Raw genomic sequence first — 16,080 nt, forward strand, 5'->3', positions numbered from 1 at the left:
GATTTATTTCGTGGCAACTCAGGGTGCAGAGAGTAGGGATCCCGCAGGCAAGACAGAAGCTGCATGGCCTTCTAATGGCTTAGCCTTTGGTGTCACAAGCACCATTTCCATCCTACTCTATTGAAGGAAGCAGTCATAGGCCTGCCCAGACTCAAGGGGAGGGGATAAGAGCCCCCATCACCTAATGAGAGGCATTGCCAAGAATTAATGGCCAGAGTTTAAAACTGTTGTAGTCCCATTCACCATGTATGGTAAAGTTTGTTCTACTGTGGTAAAGTTTGCTGTTTTAAATTTAGCCCTCTCACCCTTAAGATGTAAAAGTCATGCCCTTGCATGCTGATGACTAAAATTAATACCCTTTCTTCCATTCCTCCTTTCTTGCCCATTCTATAGTTTTTGTTGATTATTTAATATTTAAACTTGCATTTTATTTGTTCAGCCTACTGCTCAGGGTCTCTCAGCCACCACTTAAGCTTTTTTTAAAATTGTTATTGAAGAATACTGACATCTTGAAAAGTAGAGTTTGACAGCATTTTCTTTTTTTATTTAATTTTAATTCAAGTATAGTTAACATACAATGTTATATATTAGTTTCATGTATACAGTATAGTGATTCAACAATTCTATATATTACTCAGTGCTCCTCAAGGTAAGTGTACTCTTAATTCCCATCCCCTGTCTTCCCCATCCCCCCACCCACATACCCTCTGGTAACCATCTGTTCTCTATAGTTAAGAGTCTGTTTTTTGGTTTGTCTTCACCACCCTTTGTTTTGTTTCTTGAATTCCACATACGAATGAAATCATATGGTATTTGTCTTTCTCTGACTGACTTGTTTCACTTAGTACAAAACCCTCTAGCTCCACCCATGTTGTTGCAAATGGCAAGATTTCATTCATTTTTATGGCTGAATAATATTCCATTGTGTATATATATATATATACACCACATCTTTATTTGTCTATCAGTGGACGCTTGGGCTGCTTCCATAGTTTGGCTACTGTAAATAATGCTGCAGTAAACATAGGGGTGCATCTGTCCTTTGGAATTATTGTTTTTGTATTCTTTGGGTAAACACTCAGTAGTGCAATTACTGAATCATATGATAATTATATTTTTACTTTTGGGGGGAAGCTCCCTACCTTCTTGCACAGTAGGAAATACTGGCTACCTGAGTTTGTCAAGAGCATTTTCCATGGGTCTGACTTGGGGTAAAGTGCACAGGACATTTCCCAATCTTTTCATTTCTGATAAGTGGTTTCTTGAAATAAGGAATAGGTAATAAGGTAATAATGCTGGCTTCACCTGGCAGAGCACACAGACAATCACAAAATAAATAATTTTAGTAGTTGGAAAACCATAATTTATGATTAAACAACCAGACTACCTGATGCGATGTATCCGCTTTACATAATTTTGAAGTTAAGTGAAATACTTCAAATAATCTCTCCTGGAGACCTGTATTTATCTTGACTATAACAGGTGGTGTTGTAAAGGATTTAAAGAAATTACTAAGCAAATATTACAGGAAAGTGGTCAGAAAGTTCTAAACATAAACATATCTCCAAAGATGCTTTATCTAATTTTTTAGAAGTCTAGGGAATTTTTTAAACTACTGTTTTTAATAGCTGCAGTTTATAAAAAAAAAAAATGACATCTCTCCATTGTTTCTTAGGGGCACATGCTGAAATTTGGCTGACAATTGGTGTTCTCATTAAATACTCATTTCACTGCTGTGAAGGAGTTTTTTTACTCAGGCCCATCAAGCTTAGAGCTGCTGGAACATAGTTACATAGGAGTGGTATACTTAGACACAGGTTGGAACAGCCTTCACAGTAGGTAATTTACTCTTCTATTAAGTCAAAACAATTCTCACAGTTGTCTATGGCTCAAAGTTAACTTATAAGGAGGTGGTGAGGGAAATCAGCATTTATTTTATTTGATATTTTTAAAATGTATTCTTTCATTATGTTTTAAATATAATGGTTTGGTCATCGACACACTTCAATGTAAATATAAATTTCGGCTCTGAGGAGTAAGATACAGTAGTAAGGATATGATCTTTTAATCTTTTCCTCTAAATTAACTTTGGAGACTTGTGAAAATCTTCACACAACAGGGAACTATGATTCTTGACTCATTCAGCTATCTGTGTCTTTCTTTTGAGGTTTCCTCTGGGGAAAAAAGTTACCACTATATTGTTCTTGCATACCCTCTGCAGGTGCTGACATGATTAATACTGTCTTATTAAAGGCTTATATTGTCTACTTTTTAAAATGGTAACTTTTCCTTGTTCTGTAAAAAAAAAAATTTCTTTGCTTTATTGATAGTGAAGTATTCTGTAGACCAGCATAACCTAAGTCAAAATCCTTACAGGGAGTAGTGAACATTCTATAATTTGGCGTGTTTAATATCACATTTATTTAATTGTATAAGTATTACATTGTCACTGGAAGAAAATGAGAATATATATAGGAAAAAAGAAAATTATAGCACCTAATAACGTCTGTTAACATTTTGGTTTATATCGAGAGTGAAATAAAAAATATTTAACAGCCAATATGATACGGGCACCAACTAATCAGAATGAACTCTGGCCTTACATAACACATACTGTCTGGTTAAAGTTGGTCTTGGGTTTTATCTCTCTGGGTGTTTTCCCATTGTTCAACATGCTATATGTATTTTAAACAATCAGCTTTATTACCATGACTCCCCAACCCCCATAAAGTGTTTATAGGCTTCACAGGCTGATTCCACCAACTCAATCTGTATATGAGAAATAGAAGTTGAGTCCATAGAATTGAAAAATAAGATTATGTGCTTATTTGTGAATTTCCTTTTGACTTCTCTTGTTAAACATATAATAATGGAAGATTGCCATTTAGTAAAAGGACATGTACATCCTTTTAAAAACAGAGCACATTTTAGGAAAAGAAGTTTAGTCTTGCAGATTATCTTCTTCCTGCTCGTTCCTACTGGGCTTTCCCATTTGAAGTCAGTAGGAGTCCAGAGCTTGCTTCTCATCTCCCTCCAAGCCCCCTGCCACTGATCTAGTTGCAGGGAAGAAAAAAATAGAATTCAGAAATCTCTAAATATATGAAATTATTCGTTGAGCTAATTTATGAAAGGCATATTGATGCCATTAATAACAATGCAATGTGCAATCGAGGTCCATGGAAGAAGCACATGATTTTAAAAGCTTGAATACTATCCCTAAATCTGCCCATGATTATAAGTTAGAAGATATATAATATCGTTAACAACCTTGATGGTTAACCTTTTGCTATATTAGTATATGAAAATGTATAATTAAGGTGTTCTTTTCAAGCCATATGAATGCACTAGATTACTTCGAGTCAGTTATTTTAGTTATAGGTGATCATCAATATCATAGTTCTCTTATCTATAGAATGAAAGGTTTGGACTAGATTATATCTGAGAGTCCTCCCAGCTTACTCATTCTGTAATTGTATATTAATAACCCTTACAGTGAAGCTAGTAATGTTTGATTTACACTTTAAATTTGCAAAAGCTCTTCAGAACTCTCCATGTAATAATTCCAGAAATTTCATCAATCTTATGAATGAGGAGGTTGATGGATCCTGCATGGTACAGAAAGGAGAAGGCAGTAGGGAAAGACTTGTGAGTTATAGTTTGGAGAGCCAGGGAAAGGTTACTCCAGGATTCTGGAAACCCAAATTGGTAACACAGCTGTCTGCACCTCCTGAGGGTGGGTCAGTAAAGGGGAGAGGAGGATGGGGATGTTGCTGGTGATTATTGCCTGGGGAAGCAGAACCTGCTAGATCATGGCTTTGGCCCGGTGAGGATTATTTTTCCTGCCATGTTTTCATACCGCTGTCATGTGTGGCCAAAGAATCTAGGCCACAGCACTGCATAATTGCATGTTTTGAATATATCTTCTTTGTTTTGACTGTGATCTATGGGGAAATATTTACGTTGGTGGGTTATTTATTTATTGGCTTATTTTTGTACCTGTTGCTATAGTTTACTGAAAACCTGCTAAATTTAAGGGCCACCATGAGTAGGGGCATCAACATGTGTCAGAAGACTCCTGCGTGAGCATTTCCTGGTCCAGTCCTGTGTCTACCCCTCACTGGCCTTGGGCTGGTAATTGTCTTTTTTTTTTTTTTTTTTGTAATTGTCTTTTATAGTCCACCAAAAGTATGCACAGTTCTTAAATTTTAATTATGGTATGCTGAAATAAGGTATTATACGAGTAACTGATTATTAGACTTGAGCACACAGACCTGAATTGATTTTTGTTTAATGGAAAGCCCACAAAATAGATGAGAGCTATAATGATGGTGATGATGATAATTATAATAAGCAGATAATAACAAGTCAATCCTTATTGAACATGTAGTGTGTGCCAAGGGCTCTCCTGAGTGCTTCACATTGATTCATATGCTCCTCACAACAATCTGGATTGGTAGGTACTATTATGGTCCCATTTTTACAGGTGAAGAAACTGAGGCACAGAAAGACCAAGTAACTTCCAAGGTCGTATGATTAGCAAGTGGCTGAGCTGGGAATTGAACCAAGGCCATCTGTCTCAAGAATCCATGTCCCTGACCCCTATGTAGTACTCTGTCCTAGAAGGCAGGGCTACATAGGACTAGGCAAATTTGTTGAGGGCATCATAGGTACTAACAACTGCTTGTACTTACAGAACCAGCTCTTTATCATTGTATTTCAAGTTCATTTTTGAAAAATAAGTACAGTTTAGTCTGGATAATTTGTTGTTTTGTTTTTAATTTGGCTAGTTAGGTATATATCGCACTTTGGAGTGAACATAAAATGGTGATATTTAACTTTTTTCACCAGATATGATTAAATGAATTGTGGAAATTTTCCAAAATCATAAAAACAAAAGCTTGGAACCTAGTTATCAGTTGAAAGTGAAGTAGAAATATGCATTATGGCCAAGTTTTTCTACAAACAAATAAACTCAGAATATTCAAATGCATAAAACAAAGTTTCCTGGTTCTGTTATTTAATTATATATATTTATCTGAAAGCCATGCCGTAAAATAATCACATTTTAAAGTGATCCTGATTAAGATTTAAGACATCAAATTTTTAACTCCCTTACATATTTTAGAATTGAGAATAAGCTAGTTTTTTACTTAAACATGCCTTGTAATATCTCTTACATTGTAAACACTAAAAACTTAAGTTACCATAGTTTTTGCATGTCTAGATTACCAAACTCAATAAAACTTTATTTCTGTTTACTACAGTGTTCTTAATTTTATAGAATCTGTTTTCTATCATTTATTAATTTATCCCTTTCCTCTCTTCTTCCCCTCCTGATTTTATTATTCTGGCATTTGAGTGTTTGATGTATTGGAAGCCCTTCATCTTGGCCATCTTTGAAAACGTAGACATTAGTTATCACTATCAGCCTCTCTCTTACTTGGAATTCTCTCCTCCAATAAAAGCAGGAATGTTGCTGGAGAAGGTTGTAATGAACATTACTTGTTGGACATTACTCATGAAACCATAGGATTCTCCTCAATTTAGAAAGAATCACCCCAAGTCATTTCCATTTTATTAAAGTCTCTACTAGTGGAGACTCCCAGTTCTGGGTGATTGTTAAGAAGTGAAATTATGACTCCATTACTTCCTCCTAGATGGATAGATCTTGCATCTCCTTCTGGCCCCAATGTCTTCACTATAATCTTGAAGTTATTGCATCTCCTCTTCCAATTAGGATGCCATCAATTTGAGTGTCTGTGTATGTGTGTACACATGTGCACACGCATCATAGTGTTGACAGAGATGACAGAAAAGGAAGAACTCACAGTATTTTGCCTTTCCTGCCTTCATCAGACTCTGCCACAGTAATCATTTCAGATTCTGGTGCTTTCCTGACTTCCTAAACCGCATTTACCTAAGGCCGTGAAGGTAATTTATTTTCATATCTGTCGTTGCACGGTAGTTTGGAAGGGCTGGTGTTTTCCATTTATTTGTTACTACTGTTAATCATTACAAAATCTTGTTATTACTGCCCATATATAAATCAGGAAAAGCAAATTTGATGTCTAGTATTTTAATGTGGTTAAAAAAATTCATGAATAGAGGAAACTTCTTATGCAAATATAAGCAACTGACAGAGAATAAATATGGGCACAAACTCTTGCTATTATAATCATCTTTTGACCTCAGCCACCCTTTGTATAGCCCAAGTAATGACTGTTTGATATTTATTATAAAACATATTAAATTTCTTGATTAACTGCACCTTTCATTCCTCTCTATTGTTTCATGTAGCAGTGAAAATAGATTGTTCTATTATCATTCTTGCCAGGAAATTTATAAAATGTATAAAATTATTCATAAATGTATTTTAAACTGGAGATATATTAATGTATTATTGGGTGTACTGAGCAGAAAACATTTCTTTTCACATTTGAATGGCAGGCACACATGATTATAAATTTACTTCCTACTGAATATTAATCATCAACTCCATATGGCTGGTGGATAAAACTCTGAGAGGCACCAGCCAGGAGATGTAAATTCTTACCCTCATCATGGACTTTTTATGTGATTTTGTTTAAAATTGGCTGAGTGACCTTTGAATTAAAAAAAAAAAAAGTCATTCCTCCTGAGAAGTCCAAGAGCAGTATAGTCTCAAGGTGGGTTATTATTCCTTCCCTTGCCTCTTGGCTTCTGTGGTCTGGGCTCTCCTGGCCCGCCTCCTACATCGGACTGTCCCTTGTTGGTCTCCTGTTTCCTCTGCTCCGCTTAAAACACTGGTGTTACTTCAAGTACCCACCTCAGTCCACTTCCATTCTTGCCCGTGTTTTCTCAAGGCTTGCTCATTCACACTTGGCAGTTTACAAGTGCTGGCCTGTTCTCAGACTCTAGATCCAGCCCCCACCCCCCAGCAGGACATTTCCACCTGGGTGCCCCCCGCCTCTGTGCTTCCTTCCTTCTCCACTCTTACCCCCAATCCACCTGTCCTGTGACCTACTCAGTGGCTTGACTGCTGACTCCGCAGCTCTCAGCAAGGCACTGGCATGAAGTAGGCACTGAGGATGTGCTCAGTGGTTTCATGTTCACAGTTGAACTCCTGATGCTTCTGTGTCCAACACCCACACAGCAGAAAACACATCTTTTCCTGTGTTCTCTTTCTCAGTCAATGGCATCCACCCTCCAATTTCCCCTCTGTCCTCTCTCTCCTCACACCGCCCTCTTGCTGCTTTTTCTGCACATCCAGTTCCGGATGGATGTCTTCTGTGTTTCTGAGTCCACTCCACCCCTTCAGTCACAAATAACACTACCCCGAGCCTTGGCGTTCCTGTCTCTCATCTGGACCTCTCACCTCTATCTCTGTGTTGGTATTCCAGCTTTCCCATCTTGTCCCCTCAGATTCATCCTTCTTCACACCGTTGCCAGATTAATCTGAAGAAAACTGCGAACTTTACCAAGACTACAAAAATATTGAAATAAAGGCCAGGGGCTTTCTGTGCTCTCTGTACGAGGCGACAGTAGAAAAGTGTTGATGCTTCGTAGGCTTGCTTTTTCAGTTTTCCACAGTGCTAATCAAGAACCCAAAGGGAGTTTTCTGAGACAGTTGGATTAAGTGAGTCACTTGTCTTATAAAATAAATGCGTGAGAATACATAAGAAAAATTATAGTGTAAGATTATCACCTTTGCGGTAAGAAAACTTGGCATTGAATCTCAGCTCTGGTACAGATTAGCTCTGTGGCCTTGTGCCGTTTCCCCCGACCTTCACTATGTCTTCCTCTTTAAAATGGCATGGCAATAGGAACTACCTCTAAGAATTTTTGTGAGTTTTAAATGATGTGGTGACAGAAAGCATGGAGTGTTATTTAGCACAATGTCTGATCCCTAGTAAATGCTTAATAAGTATTAGCAGAATCAAGAGAGCATGAAAACCATAGCCACATACAGATATATACATGTTTACATAATATATGAAGATGAAAGAATAGTATAGTGGTTGTCTCAGTATGGTGGGGTTACAGATTTTTCTTGTTTCTTTTTAAATAGAAATCTTTCAGTGACTTCCCCTCCCCCGCCTTTACACAATAAATCCAAACTCCCTTACACTTCATTCAGTGCCCTCCGTAACCTCCGTTCCGCTTTACTTCTCTCTCCTCATTGATTAACGACTTCTTCCTGCCTACCTTTGTAGTCACCATGAATCCTGAATTACTTTATTCCCTCTACTCATGGTTTCCTGCCTGCCTTGCCCTCGCCTCTGCCTATAACGTCCAGTCCTAACTTTGTCTTATTCACTGTAGCTTCTCCTTTAAGATTTAGCTTAAACTCACACATCAGATTGAGCATTAGGAACACTGTGTTTAAAGTATTTGCTCTTGTGTCTGTTTTCCTCGTAGAATGTTTTCCTCCTGAATGAGGACTTTACTAGAAGCTAGAAATAAAAGATGACTAAGTTATAGCCCATGCCCTCAGGTTGCTTATAATTAGCAGAAGGGGAAAGGCATGAAAACACATGAAGGTGGTAACTATTGTAGGATCTCTGATACAAGGACCTGCAGGATTCAGTAGGGCAGAAAGAAGGGTGCAGTTAGTCCCTCTTGAGAGGGGGGACAGTGAATTAGGGCAAAGGGTTCATGCATGTTTTCTTTCAAGAGGTGATGCTTAAGCAGCTGAGTAGGTGTTTCCTGGGCAGATAACATGGGGAAAACTGTTCTAGGCAGGGTGTGTGGGAGAATGGTGACAACCTGAGTTTGAGGGGGGTCTTCTTGGTGCTTGGCACAGGGTAGAAGCTCAAAAATACTCAAACTGAACAGTATGCCCCTCCTAGTATCCATGTGATTCAGGAGTCCCCAGAAGTTGTTTACAATATTTTATGTTTATGTGCTTCTGGGAATTTTTCTGGGGAGAGGATCCTGGAATTTCACCAGATTTCCCAGAGTTGCATGGCCTCTGAAAGGTTTAAAAACACTCTTGACAAATATCACACCACTAGAAGTAGGTGAGGTGAGGGGCGGAGGCTGGAAAATGATTTGCAGATAAGCTGTCCCCAGTGGCGGCAGATGGCCATGCCCCTGGCATCTCCAGGGCGCTTACCTGCTGGAGCCATGGAGGGCCTGGTCACAGCGGTGCTTCTGGTAAGGGTTCCATAAACTCTTTTCTAGCTCCTTTCACCAAGCAGGCTCCTTCCTGTCTCTCTGTTTGCTCCTGCTAAGCCATTACAGTATTCTTTCCCTGAGAGTCAAAGCAACTCTCCAGGGCAGGAAACATTATGGGGTTGAAAGACTGGGGAGAGAATGGAAGCACCATATGTTTTATTCTGAAAATAAAGTAAGGAGGTGAATATGTGAGCAGAACAAGAAAGCAAATACAGTAACCAAAGCAATTTGGTGGCAATGGTATTAAATAGACTGCATTAAAAGACTGCAATGGCATTAACCCCCCAGAGACGCTGTAGGTCAGCTCATTCATTCCTCAGCGCCGGCCGGTAAAGAGATGTGTGAATTATCCAACACTTAGAATCCTGCCTAGGCAGAGCCAGTGTCGTCCTCCTCTGCCCTGTGTGCAGCTGTAATAATACCCTCTCTATACCTTTGTTCTAGAACATATTGCACTGTGGTGTAATTGTTGATACTCTTTTCTTTCATGAGGCATGACTAGCTTATTTTTGAATGGGCTAAATGCTGGGCTCAGTACATGTTTATTGGAAGAATGAACTTGAGCTTTCGAGCCTGAAGGTAGTGGAGTTCACGGTTTAGCCTGCACACACAAAAAACCCCCCAACCAGCTGAAGATTTCCATTATCCTTTGCCTAAGGAGGCACTCAAGTAAAAGAGCTAATCAAGGAAAGGAGCGGATCTTTTGCAAAGACAGGGGCTGCACTTTTGAAGGGGGGGTTTGGTGCAGTGTCGAATCTGATGCAGTATCAGATGCTATCAGCTTGCCGAACAGTTTTGGTAACCACAGGCAAAGTAAAGGACAAAGGTCACTGGAGCAGGCGTAGAGGGCACTGTTGGCCACACCTGGATCTCTGTCAGGAGTACCCACACACCTTCGTCTGTTGCCCAAAGTCAATTAACCTTCAGAAGCATAATGATCATGCAGTTGTATTTCTCAAAGCTCAGCACTGGGATTCATGAAGCAGGCTCCTGCCTTGCGTGATGCTCACAGGGATGCCCTGTGTTCAGAGGGATTCAGAGGCTCCTCAGCTAACAGAATGTGGGGGAAGCTTGCATGGGGCTCAGGGGAGTCACAGATACATTTAAAGGAATGGAAGATTTAAAAATTAGAATGTTAAAGAAGAAACTGAAGGGTGTCTTCATGGTCTCAGGTATAGGAAGTACACAGAGAATAGTGATTAATATTTTCCAACTACTGAGGAACAAAGAACAGGAAAACTGGTTTGAACTGTATCGTGAGGGCTTCTGAATTGATGGGGTGCATTAGAAGATTATTGAAAATATCTTCTTATATCCCTATCATGTTAACTTTATTAGTTGTAGACAGTTGGTCATTTTACACATTAAGTCGTTTACACTGTTGCTTTCCCAGATTAGACACTCACTCTAAAGAAGGAAAGCAAAAGAAACTAGGGGTACTGACTGAGCATCTCCTGACAGCAGGCCCTGGGTTTTCCTGCATCTCTGATTTATAAACGTCGTACTGTTTAATACCTGAGAGGTAGCTGTTATCATCTCCATTTATTTGTGGGGAAACTGAGGCCAGGAGCACTCAAGATGACAGTTGTAGGTGGCAATCGGAGGACTATGTTACATTTCAGTCCTGAGTCCGTGTGACTCCAAAGGCCTTGCTTCTAATTCATCTGTGAAATGCAACGAATCTAGTGTTTACTGAGGCTGTCTGGATGCCTCATTCTCTGTGAGGAGTTCCAGACTGGCCTGTTCCAGGTCCTGAAAACCTTCCCCTCAGAACAACTGTGCGTTCGTTCCAGTTTGGCATTTATACGTCCAGAACACCATCTATCCCGCTTCTTCTCAGCCTGGGCGAAGTGTACTTATGGAGCAGCAAATCTGTAACACATGCTTTCTGGCATAGTAATAGGAAAAAGTCGAACAATACATTTCAATATAATAAATATAAAAATTGAACTCCAGTGGCATGCCTTTGGATTGTCTCCACCGTGAAGGCACCTTGCACAGGTCAGATGGTGTGTGGTATATAAATACATCACGGATCGTAGCCAGGTGGATGATCCCCATCTAAATGAAATCTGCTGGTCACCAAACCTTCCTATCCCTGACGCTTGCTGGGCCACGTCTTTTTCTCATGGTGTGCATTATACGTGGGCAATTGTAGATATTTTGGAAAAATAGAGAAAATTATAAATAAAACAAATCACCCCTAGTGTGACCACCCTAAGATAAACCAAACATGAATACCTTAGCATGCTGCTTTCTAGCCTTTCAGAGATGCGGTTGTAATTTCATAGAGTTTAGACATGTGGTATGCTGCCTTTTCGCTTATCTTGCCTCATAAGTATTCCCTAATACTTATTTTATTTCTTCGTTGTGGTAAAATACACATAACGTAAAATTGGCCATTTTATCCATTTTCAAATGTACGGTTCAGGGGCGTTATGTACGGTCACACCGTTATATAACCGTCACTGCTGTGCATCTCCAGAACTTTTTTCATCCTTAAAAGCGTGTTTAAGTTCTCTCTACTTAAACATGCTTCACAAACCATACTTGATAGCTGCATAATATCCAATCATATAGAATTTACTTGAGAGCATTTACTAGCAAACATTCAACAGCTACTTATTTTGTGCTCACTATGAGGTGGACCTTATGGCTAAGGTAGTGAACAAAATGTGGTTTTTGCCTCTCGGACCTTAAGTCTGGTGAAGGAAGTGGCTGTAAGTGGGCCGTTGGGGTCCTGCAGAGGGTAAGCACAGGGGCTAGGGGTGCAAATAGGAAGAGAGCCTAACATGCTGTATAATTTACATAATCTTTCCTTGATTATTGTAGATTGAGCATGTGGCAGATTTCTTTGGTATTATAAATAATATTGTGAGGTATTTATGGGTATAAATATTTGTTTGCATTCAGATTATTTTATGAAGATTTTGAAAAGTGGAATTATTAAAGTACTTGTTGCAACAGGGCAGTGACAGGTGTTCTTTTAGAGCACTGGAAACATTTCCAGTGCCTGTTACATCTTGTGAGCTCTCCTAACCTTTTTAAATAAGTGTCTATGTAACTTGTAGGATTGTGTGAAGAGTTGAGGCTGAGAAATGAGTGTAGAAATGATCTTCCCAGCTGGGAAGAGCTTGGGAGGGCAGGGGCAAAGGGACCGTGGTTGAGGTTGACCTGATGTCCCAGGTAATATTTGAACTGGCCAGCTGGTTGGACTTCTGTCAGAGAGGCCTTGGTTGGACTCCGGCTTCAGGGCTGTGCTCCGTGTGCATGCTGACAGAGTTTGGCTCCCTTCTGTGAAATTCCAGGCTTGCAAACTTGAAGCTCATTATGAAGTAAGAGAAGCCTATAAAAGACAAAGTATCTGTGTATCCACTAAACAGAAACTTCTGGTCTATTATCAGAGCTGGAAGAGACTTTGGGATATCATGTAATCTTCCCTGTTCAGACTACGGATGAAGATGCTGAGGTTTAGAAAGTTAAGGAACATTCTGAAGGAAACCATTTGGGGAGATAAAGAAGAGGGATTAAAACTCATTTCTCTTAATTTATCTTGTGGTTACTCTAACCTGCCCCATGTTGTCTTAGCCTTTGTTCTTGTCCTTGTGGGAATTCTTTTCTTCTGCCTCCTCTTGATTTTGTTTTCTGGTGCATCCTTCTAAGATGCTATTCATTTTCAGTGTTGGATACATATATGTGCTGGCTAATGTCTCTCCACAGTCATCATGTTATGCTGGTATGTGTGCCTTCTTTATTCTGTGTCGGTCTTAGCCTACTAACTTGTTTGAATGCTGACTGCTGTCTTCATCTTGGCCTCATTGTTTATTGGAAAGTCTCTGTTGACTCTGGCAACAGTGACCAGTTATGTTTTATTTCGCTCCCTTTGGGTCAGTCCTTTTGGGTGATTTTGTTGGGTTTGGGTTTTTTATTAATGTTAAGAAGTCATATAGCCTCCAGTGATGTAGGAAATGTGGAAACCTGGTCTGGGGCCAAAGAGTAAACAGTTTTTAGACACATCATTAATGTTGAGAATAGGAATATTAGCACAGATCTCTGATGTATTTATTTTATGATGATTGATAGCTAATGATTAGTTGGTAAAGCTTTACCACGAACACACATCTCTATATTTATATAAATGTGCATATACTTTTTTTCTGTATAGCAAATTTTCTCAGGTCAAATTTACAAAAAAGTTAGCATTGCTTTGTGTTCGACAAAGTGCCATTATCTTCAGTAGAGCTTCGTAGCTACATAATGACTCTAAATACAGGGCCATCAGCCCCCTGATAATAATTAGAAAAAGGAACTTAAAAAGCAAGGGCTTCAAATTTGGTCTGAGGCTGTCAGCCCCAGTATGAAGTGATTATTATGCAGTTGGAAAATCCTGCAGCTTAGATTCTAAACAATTTCTGGTAATCAGTATCTCAGAATAATTCACAGTTATCAGGGTTTTTCATTTATGAGAGAAAGGAACGATTCCTCATTTATCTTAAGACTTTTATGTTGGCAATTCCATCCTTAATTAAAAAGGCATTGGCATTTTCATTATGAAAATGGTTTTCCTGGATTTATAGCTGAGTCCATTAATTTAGTGTTTTAAAGCTGATTGGCATTAGCCTGTTAGTTACTTTTATACAAAAACGACTTAAATATCGATTTTGGAGTGTCTTGATTTTAAAGACTATTTCAGACATCTGTTCCCCCTGGTCTACTGGATCGACGTATTGAGTTCTGGAGGACTAGGGAATAAATACAGCATATTTAGCTTCCAAAAAAGAGGATGGCCATCATCACTTTCTGTTTAAGGCACTTGAGGAGAGCCTAAGGTGACATACTGTGGCTCTATACCCCACTCTTGTTCTCTCATTTTCTTCTGTATCTTTCAGGGTGGAAAAATAATTAGGATAATGGCAATTCTGTTTTCTCTTTCGCATTCATAACAGTCCTATGAAGATAGGCAGTATGATGCCCATTTTACACATTGGGAAGCTGAGACTCCCCAGCAGATCACCTGATTAACCCCTGACACCGCTTGATTGATTCCTGTCATTTCCCTGCCACCTCTTTGCATTCTGTACATCACTGCTGGTCCCGTCTGTGTTCTTTATAACATTCTCCTTCAGAAACACCTTCTAAGAGTCTATTATGCATAGGGCGAAAGCCCAGACTTCAACACATCTATGGGTTGATCCCGACTTTTTTAACCTTCTACCCCACAACCTCCTTACAAGAACCTGCACTATAAGCCTACATGAGGGTGAACGTACTGTGTGCTTCCCCACCTGTTTCTCCTGCCTCAGCACTGGCAAATGCCTCTTATTTACCAGGCACTGTGTGAGGATCTTAGCTACAACTCTTGCCTTTAAAACTTTAGGCTAGTAGCAAGATAGATGTGGACATAAATCACTTCTCCTTAACTTTTATGTATCTAATTCCAGATTGGTTTAGAGCTTTTGCCCTTGGTGAACATTTTCCTAACCATTCAAGGCAAAAGTTGGTTCCACCTGACTCTGAATGCAGCCTGAACTGACTGTACCAAATAATTTATCTTCAAGTTTTGATTGTATTTTCATGTGCCTGGGCCTTAACCCACTTCTAGGTTATAGACTCTTATAGGCACAGTCTGTGACTTTAATATATCTTTGATTTCTAAACTCTATTTTTAAAGGAAGGATTAATTTGTAAAAATATATAAAATGTCATGAAGAGATTTTAGCATTGGCTGGGGTGCGTCTGACTCTTGGTTTTGGCTCAGGTCATGATCTCAGGGTCATGAGATCAAGGCTCTGTGCTCAGCGGGGATTCTGCTAGAGATTCTTCCTCTCCCCCGCCCCCCGCTCTCTCTCTTTCTCTAAAATAAATAAATCTTTTAAAAAATTTAGTGTTGGACTACCATATTTTTAATATATTGCAATGTGGTCTGAGACCCCATATTTTAAAGTATAAAAAATTAGGTTGGCACACAAATATGGCATGTCGTTTGTTTTTCTGTATTTCTTTAAAACCCTGGCACCAAGTTTTTTTTTTTTTAATTAATAATTTTACTGTGACACCTTCCTGTTCATTAGATATCAGCACAGGAAGAAAGCCTTTTGAACATCAGCCAGGCCTTTAAAAGACACTAATAAAACATCTCAGTTGCTAATCCTTCAAGTTATGGGACTTGTTAAAAATACCATAAAAGGTAAGTAGCATGAGCAGACTGAGTCTTGACTAAGGAGGTAGGAGACCCGTTCTACTCCTGGCTCAAGTCACTGAAGGGGGTGACTCTCATGTAGTCAGAAGCACAGTGAGCTCCAATTTCTTTGCCTGCCAAATGATGCGTCGTAGCAGACATGGTGGGTTTTTAACCCATCAAATACTTTTACAGGTGCCTCTCCCCCTATTGTGTTAGTAGAACTGCATCCATCTGTTTATTTATAAGTCAATAGGCCGGGTGGCTAAACAACAGAAATTTATGTTCTCACGGTTCTGGAGGCTGGAAGTCTGAGGTCGAGGTGTTGGCACATTTGGTTTCTTCTCTGGTCCTTCCAAGGACAGGAATCTGGTCCTTCCCCTGTTGTGCACACCTCTGTGTGTATGGGGGGGGTCTCTGCCCATTTTTCCTCTCAGAAGGACACCAGTCAGATTGGATTAGGGCCCACTCTCACTGCTGCATTTCAACCTCATCACCGCATCAAGGTTCATAGGGTCACGTTCTGTGTACTGGGAGTTAAGGCTTCAACGCGTGAATTTTGAGGAGACACAGTTGAGCACATTACATCTATTTAAAATAACCTTCATTTGTTTTATAGAGAGAGACTAGTATAAAGAGGAAACCAAAAATAGCCTTCCATCTAGTTCATGCCTATTGTTAAAGAGGGAGGGTAAGTACATGAAAAGATCATTCAAAACTGTATTCAAGGTTGTAAAAGGAAAATT

This window comes from Leptonychotes weddellii, chromosome 5, assembly GCF_054177405.1.
Source record: "Leptonychotes weddellii isolate Sample4059 chromosome 5, ASM5417740v2, whole genome shotgun sequence".
Classification (NCBI taxonomy): Eukaryota; Metazoa; Chordata; class Mammalia; order Carnivora; family Phocidae; genus Leptonychotes; species Leptonychotes weddellii.